This window comes from Rhea americana, unplaced genomic scaffold, assembly GCF_003343005.1.
Source record: "Rhea americana isolate MKP2758 unplaced genomic scaffold, rheAme1 scaffold_2, whole genome shotgun sequence".
Classification (NCBI taxonomy): Eukaryota; Metazoa; Chordata; class Aves; order Rheiformes; family Rheidae; genus Rhea; species Rhea americana.
The window spans coordinates 10,903,441-10,922,511 of record NW_028186149.1 but is presented as its reverse complement, the minus strand read 5'-3'; the positions used below and the strand labels follow the sequence as shown (position 1 = coordinate 10,922,511).

Below are 19,071 nucleotides of genomic sequence, written 5' to 3'. Positions count from 1 at the left end.
CGCCCCGAAACTTGCGCGGCGCGGCCTGCGCTGCTGCGGGGGGCTGCGCCGCCGGCGCCGGGCCCCCTCCCTCCCCCGCACCTGGCTGCACCGAAAAACAACGCGCCGGCCCGAGCGGGGCGGCGGGGCGCGGGTCTGGCGGCCCCCGCGGCCGCCCGGGCTCTTTCGGCMCGTCCCCTTCCTTCCCTCGCGGTGGAACTGCGCTGCTGCTGCGCGGCGAGCGCATCTCCTCGCGTTACCGGCCGCAGCCGTCAGAGACAGCACGCCAAAGCACAGCGATACATTGGGGAAAACATGTCAGGACAGGGTAAACAACACTTGGAAGCGATTTAAAGGATACTAAGTTGACTCATTCATGTTCTCAGATACAAAATGCAGTCTAGTAGCGCTGTTGCATTCTTTCCAAAAGTCCTATCTTAAAAACGAGATTTTTTYCCCCTCTCTCTCTCTCCTGATGCAAAATACTGAGGCTCTGTTCTGACCTTTCTGGATGTGCAACATGAAAGATTTCTGGCTCTCAAGGTCAGGGAGAAGCAGCTGGGCGTTAGCAAGTGCTTGTTTGTGCAAGAGCACGGCATGGACAGGCCCTGGGAGGGACCCCAGGCCCGAGGGCTGCGGGGGAAGGCAACCCCGAGCTCCCGCGCACCTTCCCCTCCGGACCTTCCCATCCGGTCACTTCTCTGCAAGGGCTGCTCTAAATTAGTGCAAGGCTGCAATGGCCATAGGGGGAAACAGAGGTACATCCAAAGATCAAAGCAGCACAAACCTGGCCCAGTAATTTCTCCCTTATTTTTGGCCCTCCCTCCCTCTTCTGGCTGCAACAGTGGAATAAAAGTCCTCTCAATTGAATCTACCCACAGAATCACTGGCACATGGCAGGACCACTCAGGGCTTGTAAAACTCTTTTAGGTCCAAAGCCTATTGACAGTTCAGCTTAAAACACCCACACCACACCAGGAAATCAGGATCATTACCTTTGTTAATGGTAATGATTTATTTTTAACTTAATTATTTCAACTTCTCTGCATACCTATGCAATTAGTGTTACTGTTTAGAAAAAAATGACACATATATGTGAAGTATGATGCATTTAAAAGGAAACCAAATCATTAAAACCTTGCCACATGAAGTAGTAAGAATGACAGAGCTGGCAAATGACTCAAAACAATTTCAAACSTTCAACAATGCTAGCAGCAATCGCAGGGATCAGTATCTAAAACATGGCCCTCACCATGCTGACCTTCCTCAACACTCAGCACCTGCAGAGAAAGCACCAAGAACAGCCCCAAGTTCTCTGGGCTAAAGGAGGCATCTTCTTATACTCAGGAGTCGGCCTTCCTGAGGCCACTACCAGCTGTGCTAAATCTGCAAACCACCTCGAAACCAAACTCAGCAGGGGAGGGCAGAAGATCATGTGGTTTTGTGATAGTTTTGTCCTTACTGTATAGTTAAAACTAAAAAGTATGAGTTGCCGTTAGTGGCAAATGTAGCAAAAAAAGCATTTTCCCAATTTTTATTTCATATTTTTAAGTACATTGTGTATTCCTAGTATAGCTGATTGCCCTTTTCTGCTGAAAATTCACTTATAAATATCATTATAGAACCTTAAATAACCCTTATGTATTCTAATGGAAATAGATCATAAAGTCATTTTAATGTATTTTATTAGAAACTGATTTTCACTGGAGGATTGGATGCATCTGTTATGGAGACATTCTTACAAAGAGGGTCATAGAAATGTAAAGTATAAATAATCATTTAGATAAAATTTTATCATAGTTTTACTACGTATCTTTAACACTCATATTCAACTTTTTGCCAAATAAGTGTAACTGCAGATAAACAGTGGTAGCCCTGAACTAGCAGCCTTTTCCTCAGTTGCTGAGAGCAGGATTTAGCCAGAAAACAGTCAAGAGTACAACAAGAATTATGTGGACTTGGCAGTTTTCCTCTGAGAGGAAGTGAGAGAGAGGAATTCTATTTGGAGCATACCTTATACAGGTTTCAGTAAGATTTTTACCCCCTTCCCCTAGAAAAGAAAAGAACTGCAGAATAGGCCTTTTCCCCAATGAGTGCAGAAGTGGAAGGAGATTCACCCACAYGGATTCAACTGCAGGATTGCAGTCTGTTTTCCCCCTTTTCATCAAGAGCTTCAGGAATCATATTTCTCTCTACATGCAGAAATAGAGTTTTACAACTCTGAGGTGTAAAACTGAGTTTTAACAATTGGTAAAAATGCACATAGAGACCTTTCAGCTTTTGTTTTGAAACCACACCCCTCCATTAATTCTCATTAAATCCCGATTAAAATATAACAGTACCTTGCAGAAGAGCATATTGTTTTGGCAAGTAAAATATTATTATTCAAGCAATTCATTTTACTGCATATGAATCGACATCTGTCTCTTTAAAACAGAAAACTTGCACACACAGACCCATAGCATACTTGAATTCAATTCTTCATATCTTACTCAGTCAATTTTTTTGCCAGATTTGAATATTAAGATACAAAGGAATTGTGACAAATCAAATTTCTTTCACCATAAAGACTGCTTACTATTTGCTTTTTGTTGTAGTCCTCCAAAAATATGTACCTCACTCCACATGGACTCCACAAGTAAATATAGACAAGTAGGTTTTCTTTAAATCTTGTTTCATTACAACATTGCAAAATAGCTACCTTGATAAGAGATTTTATAATCCTAGCAAAATCATTTGTTAATATGTTTATCTATTTCACTAACGTCAGGCTTTGTAATGTTTCATGTTAAGCTATATGCTCTTTGTGTCTTTCWCTCTGATTACTTTGACAACCCCACTGGATCATGTCCATGAAAAACTAAAAGCAAATTCAGAGTGATTTTTGAAATAATCAGAAGAACTGTGTATCAGTTAGTGTTTCTAGGGGCTACATGTATGACAGTAACAACTGGAAAAGATTTAACTGTCASCTGTGCACTTGGAGAAGGTGCATCTGAAAAAGATGATTTAACTTACGGCAAAAATTAGCCAAATTATGATGTCTGCAATACAATCTTGTTGACCCCACTAGAGCTTTTTTGCTGTAGAACTGCAGCTTACATTTGCCTATTCTTGAAAAAGATTAATTTAAAATGTTTTAATATCTTGATAAATAATTTTTATATTGCCCTGAGCGTCAGTTCCCCCATGAGAAAAGGTTTACATGGATTTTATGCAACCTACTTTTTTACTATGGGAGTTTTATGAAATGATTGAACTTTAAATATTAGCAAGTGACATTTCCCCCTATATGTACACACTCCTGTGAATAATGTATCAATGAACATATAATTAGATGCAATATAAGCAAAGACTGACAGGAGAGATTAAATATGTGCAGTACAGTAGCATMAACCTAAAACTGGCATAATGTAAAGACATGGTCTAATTTGGCACATGGAAAAGTAACAAACCATTACATGATTTCACCATTTCAACAGAAAACTGAACAGGCCAGATTTTGATTGTTTCAGTCAGGGAAAGCTCCAATTAATTTTGCAGACAAATTAATATAAATAAAGTATGTATGATATAACCCATAATAGGAAATATCTAATGTATTGTCTTAAGACTTTGGAAATATATCTTGACTATTACTAGTGTTTTAAACTAAGTAATTGATTTTAYTGTCACCTGGGAAAAAATGAAGCCCATCAATAAAATAAGAGAATTCTGCAGCTGTTCCTAACAAATAAATGTAATATGAATTTGCATTATACATAGTTTACTTCACTAATCAATTTTAATGACTCGTAATCTATATTATTATTTAAGAAATAGCAAAATCATTGACTTACTCCTAACACTTGCTAATTGTTTTTTAAAATAAATTCTATACATAACTAAGGAAACACCCATTTCCATTTGTTTTATGTTAAATCAACATCTAACCACTCATGGTGATTTCATTCAAAGAAAACAGAAGGAACACATTAGCTGTGTGGTTAAAGAGATTGATGGGCTTCAAACATTTTAACCATGGATTTTTTTTCCAACTGTGGAAACTCATGTTTCTAATTTAAATAGCTTCAAGAAAATGAAGATCATTTTATTCAACAAGGCTGTTGTTTCTTGCTTCTAAGACAAAAATTAATTTAATTTTGTTTAATTAAGTAATATTAGAAACAACTTTGTTCAGAGAGAATGCAGCTATGAAACAAAAGCATGCGTATTCTATACTAACTATGTATTTTGATACAGGATTTTTGTATCACATTAATCCCTTATAAAAGATCAGTAACATTTTTACCAGTGAATTTAGATGCAGGTTGTTTTATGTTCATGCTAAGACACTGTAGTTGTTTCTTCACTCTCTGAAAAGCAAATTTGGGGGAGCAATGGAGCTCTGTGCTATTGTGGAAGGATGTTCCTTGCTGTGGGTGTTTATGGRTGTTTGTTGGTGGAAAAAAATTGTAGTCTAAATCCACCGGCATTTATGAAGGCCAAAGAGTTTTCAAGATTGAKCTGTTAGGATTCATGTAGCAGAACACATTTAAAAAATGACGAGTACAATTCCCTGTTATCACATGAACAGCTCAGTACAGAAGCTGAAATGATGATACCAGGAAAAGAGCTACAGTGCTGAGTTTTTGGGGGAAGAGAGATGGCTATGAGATCCCAATTCTCCAAATAGTTTTGCACATTTCTAGGTTCCCTTTTCTCCAACTGTTATATCTGCGTAGGCATTACTTCTGCATTTGGGCTGCAAATAATGTTTTTTTTTAAGCAAAGAAGCAAGGCCCAAGAGAATAGTAAGAAATTAAATAGATTTTTCTATTTAAAATAAATGTAGTTTTGCCTGGCAGGTAGGGAGCTTCTTCTCCTCCCCCCCTCACATAGCTCTCTATGTAGAATTTGCTGTGACTTTGCTAAATCTCAGTATCTCTYTCTGTCACGACTTTGCAGGCAGAGGGGTGCCCCTGCTCTCAGACTGGCATGTCTGGAGATCGCTGCATATTCTCACACCTTCCTCACCTCCTGTTACCCGACTGTTTCATATAACAGCGTGGGAACATGTGGAACTGAGTGGGAGAAGGCCTGGACGCCTGTGCTGAATGCCCCTACTTTCTATGAGCTGTATAACAAACTTCAGGTGCAGATCTAGAACTTACATCCACCAGAGAGTGCTTTTAACTAGAGCAGCTGGCTGCTCTGTCACGTTGAGAGTCTGCCACAAAATGAAAGGTGATGAAAAAAAGATGAACAAGGCATGGAGCATTCAAAAGAGAACTATTCCACTTCCAAGTATGAATCCATGAAGCCTTTTCTCTCTTTACCTAAGAGTCTAATATAAGCATACTACATACTATTAAAATCCATGTTCTTGACTGTATAATCAAAACATAAGCAAGACTTTYGGAGGTATTCACCTTTATCTGCACTGCTCTACAAACCCATAAAGATTTAGATGCCTGAGTAGGGGGTAAGGTTGAATGTACTTTCCTCAAAATAGTCACAGGATAAAATACATCAAGATCTTGGACCACCAACCAGAACTCAGGCCTCCCCATTCCAGCTGACTGCTCGAATCATTAAGCTACAGAGTCATGTTCCCTCTGGTGCTCTCACTTTCTGGCCCAGTGAATCCTGAATTATTTTCTGCCTGGTGCGCAGCTTTAACAGGAGAAGGGGAGAATATCTCCATCTCCGATCAGGCTRTGGGTTAGAGAACTCCGTAGCTGGGGAGAGACATGAGTTTGAATCCCTTCAGGCAGAGGGGAGAACTGATCCTGTTTCACATTCTTCAGACAAGTCTCTATCTACTGGTTACAGAATAAAGCTACACTTGTAAGAGAGTGGTGGTTACCACTGGGTTTAGTGAGYGTGTAGCTTTGTTGGTGTATGTCAGGTATTCTTAGAGCATGACTATCACCATTAAGTGCTCAGTTTTGTTTTATAGACAGTCTTAGCAATGACGCAAGCACAAAGCGCCCTAATCTGCTTTCTCTTGACTGAGCAATGCTTGGCACGATGAAAGCTAGAGCYGTAGGAAAATTTAATATAAAAACATGGAAGTGCCTACTGAACACAGACATCCTCCCCAGGTAGGCAGCACTGAAGCATATAAATGATTATTTATACTTTACATTTCTGAATTTAGGGGCTTAAATCCCGTCTACATTTCTCTTTAGGAGCCTAGCTGCTAGATTCTACATGATGCCTACATAAAAGTCTACTACATAGTCACAATAATCAAATTCAGAGATACAGTAATAGATTAAGAACATGAAATAACAGAGTGATCATGATCAATCATGAATGGAAAAGAACCTCCCACAGGGTCTTCCTCACCTTGTGACTGCAACCTTCCCGTTCCCTTATCAAAAGGCAGGGTCTAAGAGCTGTATTTGCTCCCAAGCTTGTGTAATCCGGTTCACATTTACTGTGTTTCCCATATGCCACCACATGTTATTCTGTAAGAACAAGTGCTTTTTTATTTAAAATTTTCAATCGGTAGCTTTAATCAAGACAATGTATCCATGGTGCTTTACGTACATGTCATCTGGTTCTGCTTCTCCATTTCCCGTGCCACTCTGGAAGTACTCATAACCTCAGTTGATTGGTTATACTTGCTTTGATTTTGTTTTGTGATTTAAGCCAAGGAATTGGTCCCTTYTATTCCTTTATAAGAATACATTTTTTCCTCTTGGTGCTGATTGCCATTGAAATGCTGACAGTTATGCGATTGGCTCCCTCTGGAGCAGACACCAGAGATGCATCATGGATCACTGGTCAGAAAGCCTCGAAACAGCAGCAAATTCCGTCTCTCCCCCTCCCCATCCACTCTGAACATCGGTACTGCTTTGCCATCCATCCCAGCTGGCATGGACAGAGGATGGAGAGGGAGACCCAGATTTGTTTCTAGGCTTACATCTTCTAGTCCACAGTCTGTCATGCTTGTGTTACACTGCCAGGTGTAACTCTGGCAGCTGTAAGAACAGTCATTTTCCTTCACCGAAACTGCCTATAAAAGCCTGCGTTTCAGTAATGATTTGTTATACATTACAAACACCTGCAGCACATAGGAATTAATATCACTAAAGTATAGGGATCAAAGATATTCCACCTTTTTTTTTCTTTAATTAAATGATCATTTACTTCTGACAGACCTCAGTATTTTTGACAAATAGTATTTGAATCTGATTGAAGGTATGGTTACGCCTTTCTAAAAACACTGCAGTCAAAGAATGATGTTACTACCATGCTACTGTCGTAAGGAACATCGATTGACTGCTTAGTACGACTGCTAATTATAAATATTAAAATATATTCAATAATTAATTAAGATGCTATTCCTCATCTCACTAAGAGCCCTAGCTGCTGTCTGTTGAATAATCAACACCAAAATGTGATCTTTTTAGATTGTATCTGATATATCTGGTAATCATAGTACTACATTAAACATATCAGTAAGACAACATACTTAAGCTTTTATTGCATGCTTGGAAAGCAGTGTGAGAATTCTGCATGCTAGAGTTAGTTTTTGTAGTCACCATTTCCACAGGAATGGGAGAATTTCCTGTGTATGCAATCACTGAATCATACTGAAAAACAAACCACAAATTTGCACTCTATCATTTAGGTGCCCAGTTTTGCCTTTCTCTTGTCTCTCACTGTCCCCTCTCCATATGGCTACCCAGCTTTAATCTGCTTTCTTTAGAAATTTTGCTGGTAGTAAAATAAATGTGCCAATTCYCTATCAGTTGTGTATATTAATATAWTTACCTCTCAAATAGAGCTCAATGAAATTAGCCCTAGTAAGAGGTTTCTCTACATATTCATATAGCTATCTACATAAATCCCATTCACCTTTATGCAGACCAAATTTTAATGTAAAGTATCTAGTACAGCAGGCAATTTTAGCACAAGCAAAACAGTACATAAGCTACATCTAACTTCCCAAAGTCTGTATCTTTTCTAACGAATAGACTATCTGAAAACCTTCTATAAGAAATATTATTTTTGGCATTGTATTTTTTGTTAATAAAATTTTAATTTAACTTAGTGTTCTGCATATTTTAACTTGGCCTTTTAGTGCAACCCAGTTTTGAGTTTCCAATGAAATTATTGGTCAAAATTGGTCACCTTAGAATCCGGTATCATAGTAAGCCTTACCAAACAGATCTTTTATTGCAATGCTAAAGCTAGCAGGCCAGTTCTATTCTGACTTGCAACTCAATTAATTCATTTTCCAAAGGGTTAGTACATACATGTTTACCTGTCTGTTTCCTTTGGGAAAATCAGTGTCTTTATAACCAAAAGTTGAAAACAGTGATGCCTTTCTGCCACAAATCCCATACAACTGGTTCTTTGAAAATTATATACATTATATCAAACACCTATTTTAATATACGTTAGARGATAGTGTATTAATTTGTGAACAAAATAAACTTCTCAGTAAGAATAATATGAAGTAACTGATAAGATAGTGTAGAGACTAGACCACAAAACAAGTTTTTAAAAATAAATGTATGTCAGAAATCAATCTTTTATGGCAGCACAAGATTTCTGTCTGTCTTAGTAACAAAGTTATCTTTCGAATCAGTTGCAATACGCATAATGATCTGCAGATTATTACAGCGCTAAGTGTAAAAAAGAAAACTGTTTAATGCATTAGGTTATTATTATACAGGTTTTAAGGAATTTAGGCATCATCCAGTCCCTGTTGTAAAAGACATTTGCTGCTAAAAATATAACGTAAAATGTACTCTGTGCAGGTGCAGTTTCTACTCAGCAATGCGGCTCTGCTTGTATAAGTGATGTTTTTCTAAGTAAACAGAAAGAGGAGATGCAAGGTCATGGAACAGACAATGGCACATATCTCTCAGAAAAATTATGTTTTACTGTACGGATTTGCAATTTTTGTATATTTTCTGGCATAATGCAACAACACACTGTGACTTAAGAGCAGTCTCTATTTTTCACATTTTCCAGTTAATGAAAGTAATGTTTAAATACTCTGAAGTTAGATTATTAACTTCTACAAAATAGAAACAGATGTGTGTCTTAGTATGCCATTAAATTTATGATTTACATAGTACTCTTGAATACAGCTGAGCGGAGGCCAATGATTCTAATTTGCTCTAGATTTACAATAACCTGATCTGGTTTTTGTAAGTACTGAAACACTTTAAACAAAATTAGAAAGCCGTTGCGCTTTGCGTGATTAAAGATGCAATTCCCTTTGGGGTAATGAGAAGAGTTAGAACATGTTTCTTTCTTTATGGATGTTTCTATTATAAACACAAGTACCGTATATTATATATTTTTGTTACTATTTCCTTGATTTTAATTACAAAATAAACTGATTGAGTTGTACTGGAGTTACACTAAACCTCTGCCAAAATCTAGCTGAAGAATGCATATAGAGGTTTATAAAAATCCTTAAAATTCTTCTGAGGGTCTTAAGGTCTTGTTAGACAAATACTAGTGTCTTATAATTTGCAGAGACCAAAACATCTCTCTGATTTAGAACTATGCAATTTAAAAATTTATTTAAAAAGCTATTGCATTTCTCATTTTATTAAACTATGCTAATACACAAAATTTTACAGCATAAACAGTTGGAGGATTCTTAGCAATTTAGATCTGGAGATAGAGATTTTCTGCATCTAATGGCAGAAATGACAACCAGAAAGAGTGTTACAATTTAAAACATTGTGCGTCTAKGGGTAGAGATCAAGTTGTGCTTCCTCACTAAATATAAAGAATTTGTAAAGAAGCCAAATGAGATTAGATATCTTGGATGTAAGTAAACKGCATGCAAGAGCAATACCCTCTAAATGAATATTTAAGACCCGATTCAAAGATTTTGAAAATCAGTGGAAGGCAGACCTATAGAAATATGTGGACTCAGGGCTGAAGTAAAAACAAGGTATTTCCAAATTCTAATCCATGACTCTAAAAAGGATTTCTTTTGTAGCCAAAGTGTACATCATTTAACATTGTAATTCAGTCTTCAAATGAAGAGCTGATGTAAGAAAAAAGTGTAAGCATCTGTTTCATAGGAACATCTTTATAATTATTTTTAAGACTATTTCAACTATTTTTTGCAAATTCCCCCAGTSAAGTACATTTTATGAATGTGTAAGTTCTGAACTGGGCCTTTAATTTACATAATTTATGGAATATAATATTATTTCATCTATTATATTCTTATTAATATAGATTTGACATTATGCTTTGAAGCTAATATTATATATATTCATATTTAATCATACTACAATATATGTATTTATATTTATCTTTACCCAATGAAAAGTTTAATATTATTAATCCTTTCATTTTAATTATATGTAATTAACTATCATTAAAACCAGAGCATTACCTTTTAATAAAAATTTAATCATACATTTACTGAAGCACAGGATCAAAATGCTACACATGGATGAGATGTCTTAAAAGTCACTGAATGCATTCAATTTAGTTGGTCACTCTTCCAGYGCACTTAGAGATGGCCATTTGTGCTCACTCAGGGAATCCCTAGGGTAAGATCCTACACTCCTACCTTGTTCTTTGARTTGGGATTCTGGAGTTAGACAGCTGTATAGACTAAGCCACAAGTGTATCTCCCAGCCTGTATGTTGCACCAAATTCTGCTTTCAGTTTTACCAGTGCAACCCTTGATGAGTATAGCATAGTGTTCATCACATTTTTTTTGTTTGGTTGTGAATTGGCGCAAGGTAGCACTGGGAGAAATTTTGACTCCGGGAGACAGCTGATTTTAAGAAAGGATAAGGATCACTACGGATTTTTGCTGGGGGATCTGCAAACAGCAATTGGAAGGTTTGAAAAAGTGACAGGAGAAAAATTTTCCATCATACATTGAGACTGAATTGCATTTAACTGGACTAGTTTTGTGGTTTCATTTGAACTTTCCAGGAAATATTTCTATTAGTCATATAAGAAACATTAGGCTKATGACAAGAGATGGGCAAATATAGTAACTAATTCAAGTAAAGTTTAAGTTATGCCTAGCGAAGAATTAATATTAGAAAATTCTTTGTTTCCGTATTGGAAAAATGAATATGGATAGGGAACAAATCATTGGTAGGAATGAATGGCATCGGGAGTTTGGTGCCTCATACTTATTTTTTACCTGTAACTTAAAAAGCTGAAGTCCCATTTCTGCAGACATGCAGGCTTAGGTGAACAAAATTCTGCTGAACCAAGACCATATGCTGGTTTCTACAAATATTTATGTCTGTTAAATCTCATCAACAATATTAACTTGGATGTCACAGTTAGAGGCAAATGTGTCATGTCTTAAAATTGACTGTGTTTTGGAAAAGGAGTTTTTAATTGTTCTGGTAAATTCGTACTAACTCTCTGATTGCCAGAGTATGGAATTGCATTTGCAGCAAACTGTCGTTCCCGGAGCCTGTGTGATTAACTGGGGGACTGGGGGTAAAACCTGCAGATGAGAATGCCATATGTCTGATGCAGAGCACCTGAAAGGAAAGCTCAAATTTTAATGACAGAGCATGCGATGGTCATTATAGGAATATATTGTACTGATAAAAAGGGAAAACACCTGGTCAACAAAGGTTTTGTAATATCTTTTCATATTAGTTACTTTAAAGTCATATTAAGACTTTGCTTCATTATGAACACTCTGTTTCTTAAAGATGTTCGGTGACTCTGGATGCACTTAGCATAATTTATTTTCCAATTGAGTCTGAGATGCCCAGACCTACTTCTATTGAAGTTGACATTTTTTTTTTTCAAAGAGAATTAAATCTAGTTTCCTTTTTGCTCAGAGACTTCGTTACATTTCTTAATTGTCAATTTTCTTCAAACAATTACTTCATGACAACATTTTTAATAAATGAAAATCCAGTACACTTTGTGACTCCTTATTTTAAAGCCCACTCTAAAAACCTCTGTCTRGTGCAATTACTCAGCAGCTCAGAATCAGTGGGAAGTTCAAGACTGTATTTATATATTTTCTGAACCTTTTTAATGTGATTTCAAATTACCTAATCCCAATATACGTTTAAATCTCAAGAGGGACTTTATTTTAAATGTCACTGTGACTGGAAAGCTTCATACGTTAGGAAAATATTAACTACAAATACAATGGACTCTTTTCTACTCTTTTCCCTGTGTTTCCCAGAGCTATTGCATATCAAAATTGACATGGATAAGACAATTCCAGAAAGTTCAGAATGATAACGTGGGCATTTTGCATGGCTCTTTTGTTGAGCAATGAAGCTGCATAGGGAAAGGGAGATTCTGACTGTTCAGTTCCTGCCATTCTGATCATTCTTTATTGCATAAGACTCAAGTCAGGAAGCTTGAGTCTCTAAACTCTATAATTATGTGTTTTCAGAAAATACTAAAATAGAGATTATAGTAAAAAATTTTAAGAGAGTATTCCATCTTTGGACAAGACACTTTTACRCATGCAGAAATGGTCTTTGTTGAAGAGCTTCTGTCTTTATTATTTAATTTCTTTGTGAAGCTTGCAGTCAACATGATCCCGTTGAGTTCTTTATTTAATATGTTTCAGAGCACAGGACACCTGCCGACTTCTTTAATAACGCGTTGTCCTCAATTGGCTTATATGTGAAAACTGTGCAGCAGAGGCAAGTAAAGAATAACCTTAGACATTAGACTGATTCCATTAAAAAATAAAATAAAACTGTGTCCAGGCTCCACACCYGAAGTCCCTAAAATAAATTTGCAAGGGCTTTTTCACAGCATGGAATCCAGGCGGATTTTTTTTTAATTGAATTCTGTTCTGAGTAAGTGCAGCTCAGTGGAATTCAATTTCCAAGTAGGCTCCCAGGAAAGAAATACATGCTAAGTATTTTATTGCTAATGTTTTGGATTTAGTTTCTTAAGTATTATTTAGATTTGACTGTGGACAGAGTCGCTAGTGTTTACTGTAACACAGTGCTCTGTTCCTTTCTTTGGAAAAGTGACTCTTTATAAAAGGATTGGCTAAAGCACAGAAGTTTAACCATGAATAAATTCCAGGGCTTTGTACAGTATTAATAAGGCTCAAACCCTACTTGTTTGCACAAACCCTATGCGTTTGATAAAAAAAATTGCATATACTTGATTCAACCTTTTTTTTTTTTTTTTGTCCCACTTTAATATATCATCCCTACTTTGTTGGCAGCCTCTTTCACGCCTTGTTAGGAAAAGTATGGGGAAATATTATTATGGAGGATGATGCAGGGAAGCCCTACAGTCTCAGCCCTGTGCTTCTTCGGGAAGATAAGACACCCCATTAAGATCGATGAGTCCTTCTGCTTGGAGTGAGTACTAGCTAAGACAGGGAAATCAGACTTTGACAATTGCTTCATCTTAATTGGCTGTATTCTGCATTCAAACACATCACTACTCCCATAATTCTTTAACTTCTGCTAAGACACATTATTTTACTTCAACACACAAAACTGAGATGATAAACAAAAAGTATCTCACAACTGAAAACTACGCTCAGCCGCTGTTCGCTCAAGCTCAGATTGCTTTTCTCAGTCAACAGACTCTGGAATGCTTTTTGCCCTACCGCTATGAGCCTGGATAACTGTCTGTTTTCCCTGGTTTGGTTTGGTTTGGTTTGGTTTATTTTTCTTAAGGTTAATTCTTATGCAGCCGAGGTTCGGCGCCGTTGATTATTTTGCGTCGTGGCCAACACCGTGGGCACAGCGCGGGGCAAGGAAGCGGAGGCGAACAGGGCAGAACGGCCTCGGCCATCACGGCCCTGCGGGGCACTGGGGGCCCCAACTCACCTGCGCCGCAGCAGTACACAGACGCAGGGCTGCAAAACCATGCGGCACAGAGGTGCCTGCGCAACGCCAGCTGGCTCGGGCCCACGTGCAGATCAAGCAGCTCATGCTTGGCTGGGATTCGGGTCTGAAGCGGGGCTGCCCTGGAGCCCTAGCGGTGCGGCAGCGCAGGGCTGCCGACGGCAGCACCCACGGCCTGCCTGCTTCCCGCGCACAGCTTGTCCTCCTGTCCTTCTAGAGCAACTCCATACAGCCCGCTAAGCCACTCATGAGACAGATAAAATGATACATATTTGTTCACTTTAGCTCGTGTCTCTTCCTCCTGAGCTCTATACGATTATTTTGTGGCACAGAGGAAAAATGTTTATGTTCCATCTAATTCAGTCTAAAKAAAATGTTAAAAGGTGACAATCTCTTCGAACATTACTGATCATTACTTACAAAACTATATTTTACATTGCTAAAACAAATGCTTTGACCTTGTGAGCTATGGAAATATTTAAAAAACAAATCTGCTATGCTTTCTTGGCTAATAGTTGTGATTTGCATAGTTGAACCTTGAATGCAGTCATAAATAGCTACAGAATCCAGCTTGGCACAATGCCCAGCAATGTTAGGGTGCCAGACAAAAAAACGGGTCAACCACTTACCAAGGAAGTCATTCTGTCTCAACAAGGTGATGTCTAACAAAGAAACTACAAGGCTGAAGACAGATAACATATTCAGCTGCTGTTCAAAAAGACAAGAACTTTTCATTTATCAGGATAATCTACTACTGGTAATCAGTACACCGAGTGAACTCCCTCTTGTAGAAAAGAGAAAAGCCCATCAATTGTTTTTGCTAATTAAGATGAATATTATTCCTGTGAAATGAACCAAAAAGTTCTATGTAACCAGAATCCCCAAAGAGATCTATAGTCTACAAGAATAATTGCACATAGTTTTAATTGAGAGAAAAGTGAGAGCTACTTTTTGTCTTCTTCAATGTATAGCAGTGGTGGTCTTCCACGTTTGTTAGCAGTCTCAGCTTCTCTAAAACATGATTTTCCATACATTAAAATCAATTACGGGATTAGAAATTCATGATAAAATGGCTATACATTTAATGAAATTCTACTACTAAATACTATGTATTTAGGAGTAATTTGAGGTAACAGATCATTTATTAACATATATAGAGAAAAGTCMATTTTTAGATTAAAATCTAGCTGTTGTGACTGTTCATAATAATGTGCATTTAATCTTTATTCATTAAGCAAAGCTAAGGTTGGGGATGAGAAGGGAAGTATTTTCTTAAAGTAATATTATATTCCACAATTTATTGTCTTCTGTGATATTTATCTTGTTAGTAGAATTAGAAAGCCTTGCAATGGTGAAAGGGAGTAGCATGAGAAAGCTCTGTTTCACATTGCCTAAACAGAAGACACCCAACTTAAAAAAATATTTATACCTGAATTAATATTTACATAGAGGAAATCCATAAGCAGCAGAGTAACCCTATGTTTCCAAAGAAGACAGGGAAAGCTCATTGAGGTGTGTATTGTTATATACATAAAAAATAACTCTTCCTAAAACAATCTTTTACTGCCTTTGTTATAGCAACTCTTAAGCKCCAAGCCTTTGTCCTGTCTTCCTTGCCTATAGTGTAAATCACAGAGTTGGCCTCAAAATAAGAATAATTATAATTTCACTTAACATGCAAATGTAGAGCTGTAAATTACCTCAGATCAGGGTACTAGCTGAATACATTTGTTTCCCTGAAAAATGAAATGTTGTCTCTCTTCTGCCCTTCCCCCAAGCCCTCCTCACAAGATTAGCCTCAGGCTAAAATGGTTTTAAGTAGACTGAAGCTGCTGGTAAACACTTACCTTTGACAATATTATTGCCTAATGAACATTGCAGAAAAGGGTGTATGCAGTGTGAGTGTCTGGCTGTGGCTGCAACCTACATATGATCCTTGTGCCAAGTACCTACTGCTAATAGGCAAATACACACAAAAGAGACAGGCCCTTTGATGGTTTAATCCCAAACATACTTAACTGTCACRTAGTTAATCTTTTCTGATTAAAAATGACTCCTGAGTTCTTCTTGAACATTTTTATGTTTGGGGATGAAGGAGGGTAACTGTAGTTCTCATGCCTGGTTGGAACTGTTGGGTTTTTCTGCTGTTAGTTCTACATGATTTTTCCTTCTCTTTAATCAGAGATACACCCTAAAAGGATCCTCGACCCTGACACTTTTGAAATACCCACTGTTAAGGCAGGCARGTTAAAATACATTGCAGACTTGGCCAAGGCAGACCTCATTGTTATCATCAGAGAGTTAGATCTATAGGTCAAAACCAAGTTTGTTCAGAACAGCTTCACCTGCAGGTTTTACTTTCCTAGAAAAAAAAGTCTCCTTCCTTGTTCACTGGAAAACATGTCATCACTGTTAAAAATTCCTTGTATAACTTGTGTTTTGCTATCAGTTTTCTTGAACACTGACAACACTTCTGTTTTTATCAAAGACAACAAAAAATCAGCACCATATATTTTAAATCTATCATTGTTTCATGCTTTTATGCATTAAAGTTTGTGAATAATCTCCTTTTTTTAAAGGATCTTGAGTTCCATTTGGGACTAGATAGAAGATCTTTCAAGTGTAACACTAAGAAGCAGTCACATTTCAAGTCAGAATTTGTGCTCCAATGGGATATTTTTTGAGCAATATATCTTTCCATTTTAACAGTAGTTTCACTTCATGATGGTTTTATGTTGATTTCAAACTACATTTTTATGAAGTGGGAAAGAATTTTTTTGTAAAGAGAATGTCCAAGACCTCTTGGAAAACAGTTCTCCTTAGCAACATACTCATAGGATTCAATATAGTTTGCTCAGAAGTGTTATTTTAGGATGACCTTTACATGTACAGTATGATGAATTTTTCTTTTTATTTGATTGTAAAGATGTTATGATCAAGGGGTAAAATAAATATTGCCTTTTTCAGTCATAAAAAAGAACGACAAATGAAACCATCTTTTTTAAACAACGTGATAGCATGCAGAAGAAGCGATGTCTATGTCTGAAACAATATAATTTTAAATTCACAGATGCAGCAAAGCCCTAGTGAAACATATATAAAGATCATTTTTATACAATTCAAATAGAAACACATTTTATGGGACTCACCCTATCTCAGCCTAAAGAATGGATATATTTATATTCTTCACTGATAGAACGAAAATGTATTTACGTGTATGGGAATATGCACATTAGGATAAACTACGCAGAAAAATAAAAAGTTGAGCATTCTAGGGTCAGCAGTATTTCTAATGAGGATGTTCAATCCCAACTTATTTCCTTTTTAAGAATTATTATAATACTCTGCAGATCTTTTCTAGGTAGCTTACAGGATCTGAATATTCAAATATTTTTGGTTGTATAAGCCATGTAATTATGAAATTGTACTGTACAGTTATTTCCCAAGCAATTGGCAATCTTTTTTTAAAAGAATTTACTTTCTGTTCTTTGTTATCAGAAACAAAAATAGCTTTCTGCTTACCATTCCGGAAACGATGGAATTCATCATTCTGCCATAAAGACCCTAGAAAGCAAAGAAAATGTTATTAGTTATTATACCCTAATCTGTGGGGATTCTAGCTGCCAAACAATGCATCAGCAGCAAAACAACAACAACAAAAAAGAAAATTTATGTTCAAATCATATATCAATAGTTTAATGTGATTTTGAATATATATTACATGTACTTAGCAGGTACCAACTTAGAAAAAAGAATGGGCTGTTGTGCATGTCTGTATTTAGAATCGTATGCCTGATGGAATTTATCTGTATAGTGTTCATAAAATATAGACATGGGATATTGGCATCTAACTTATGATTGTGCCTTTGAAAATACACTCTTGGGCTTACTGTCACTTTGCAATGGAATGGGAGAAAATAGCATGCATAAGGAGTTAAGACAAGAAGGGATAATTTTCAATGAAATGTTAGAGACTTCCTTGTGAACTCATCAAGAWCTTTATACAAAGATTCTTTTTTAAAGAAAACATTCTTTTCATGGTTATTAAAACAATTACTCATCCTTTACATTTTGCTTCACAAAAATGTTGCTCATTGGTTATACGTTTGCAATGATTAGACTGGAGTACTGAAGAAGTACTAAGCACACAGCACACCTCACCAGCATGTGGAAACTCAAGAATGGATGCCAGTTAACTCTCTTTTCTTCCTTCTCTTCTGCTATCCCTTTCAATCTGTTTGATACCTGACACACTAGCTATTCTGTTTTCTTTAGCAAAAAAATGCATCCCTGCTACCAGTTCCTCCAACYAGAGCGGAACCGGGAGAGATGAAGCAAGCGCTCGCTCTCACTCAATAGCCACCCAAACGGGATCCGGGCTTTTCTGTAACATCTTGTGCTGTGTGTCCTAATTTCACAGTTAGGGAATGGAAAGTTTTCAGGACAACAGGCCATCATCTCCCACACAGAACTGAACTGTGCTCCCCCTGCAGTGGCACAGGTGCCTATCTGCCTTGAGCACATTTTTCAGAGGTAAAATAAGGAGTTTTATGCCCCAAAAGGAGAACATTTAAAACTCACTTGGAATTCTTAACTATTTACATTCCTTAAGAAAAGTAAATCCTAAAGCAAGCATGCAAAGGAAGGAATTAAGGAATCCAGTTTTAAAGTTACCTTTAGAAAGGTAACTGAGAAGTTACAGATACAGTCACAAACCACTTAGAGAGAAAAAATGTTGATATCTAGGTAGGGCTACTACATTTAAGGACAGCTGAAAAGTAAAGTGCACACTAGATTAGTTGCAGGCTCTCACCATGACTGCGTATAGTGCTGGAGGAAGCACGGGCAAGGGAGCGTCCAGCTAGAGAGGAACTCCCCAGGTACCAGAGCTACCTCCGCTCAAGGAGTTTACCTTGGGCAACGAGGGAGTTTCCACAGTGCTCAGCGCTGCTGAAATTCAGACTTAATCCAGGCTGCAGCACAGCACAAGATACAGGGAGCCTGGGTAAAGCTAATGTAAATTAGAACAGTCCCTGAGGGCTGCTCTAATTTACACAGCGCTTCACTGGCCTGCGTCCAGCCTCCGGCGCGAGCAGCCACGGAGGGAGACGGCTTGGAGCCACTTCGGCTCCGCTCCTCGTGGGCCGCCGCGTCTTCCGCAGGGGCCCTCGCGCGGGAGGCAGCGCGGAGGATCTCGCACGCCCCGCTCGCCAGCGGAGCTCACCAGGCGGGCTCCCCCTCGGCCACGGCAGCGGTGCTTCGCCGCGTCGCCCGGGCCGCTGCGGCCTTC

General features: G+C 37.8%; 1 protein-coding gene across 5 annotated transcripts in view; it reads right to left on the bottom strand.

Moving 5' to 3' along the window:
* ADGRL2 (adhesion G protein-coupled receptor L2) overlaps nucleotides 1-17,325 on the bottom strand; it is a 171,752-nt gene extending 154,427 nt beyond the window's left edge. For 3 of the 5 annotated variants that reach the window (XM_085303483.1, XM_085303484.1, XM_085303481.1), the window contains exon 1: nucleotides 17,304-17,324. The gene's annotated coding sequence lies outside the window, so the exon portion shown is untranslated. Of the gene's footprint in view, nucleotides 1-17,303 lie in introns of all 5 variants that reach the window. The other 2 variants (XM_085303480.1, XM_085303485.1) reach the window with 1 other exon arrangement.
* Nucleotides 17,326-19,071: the final 1,746 nt, after the last annotated feature.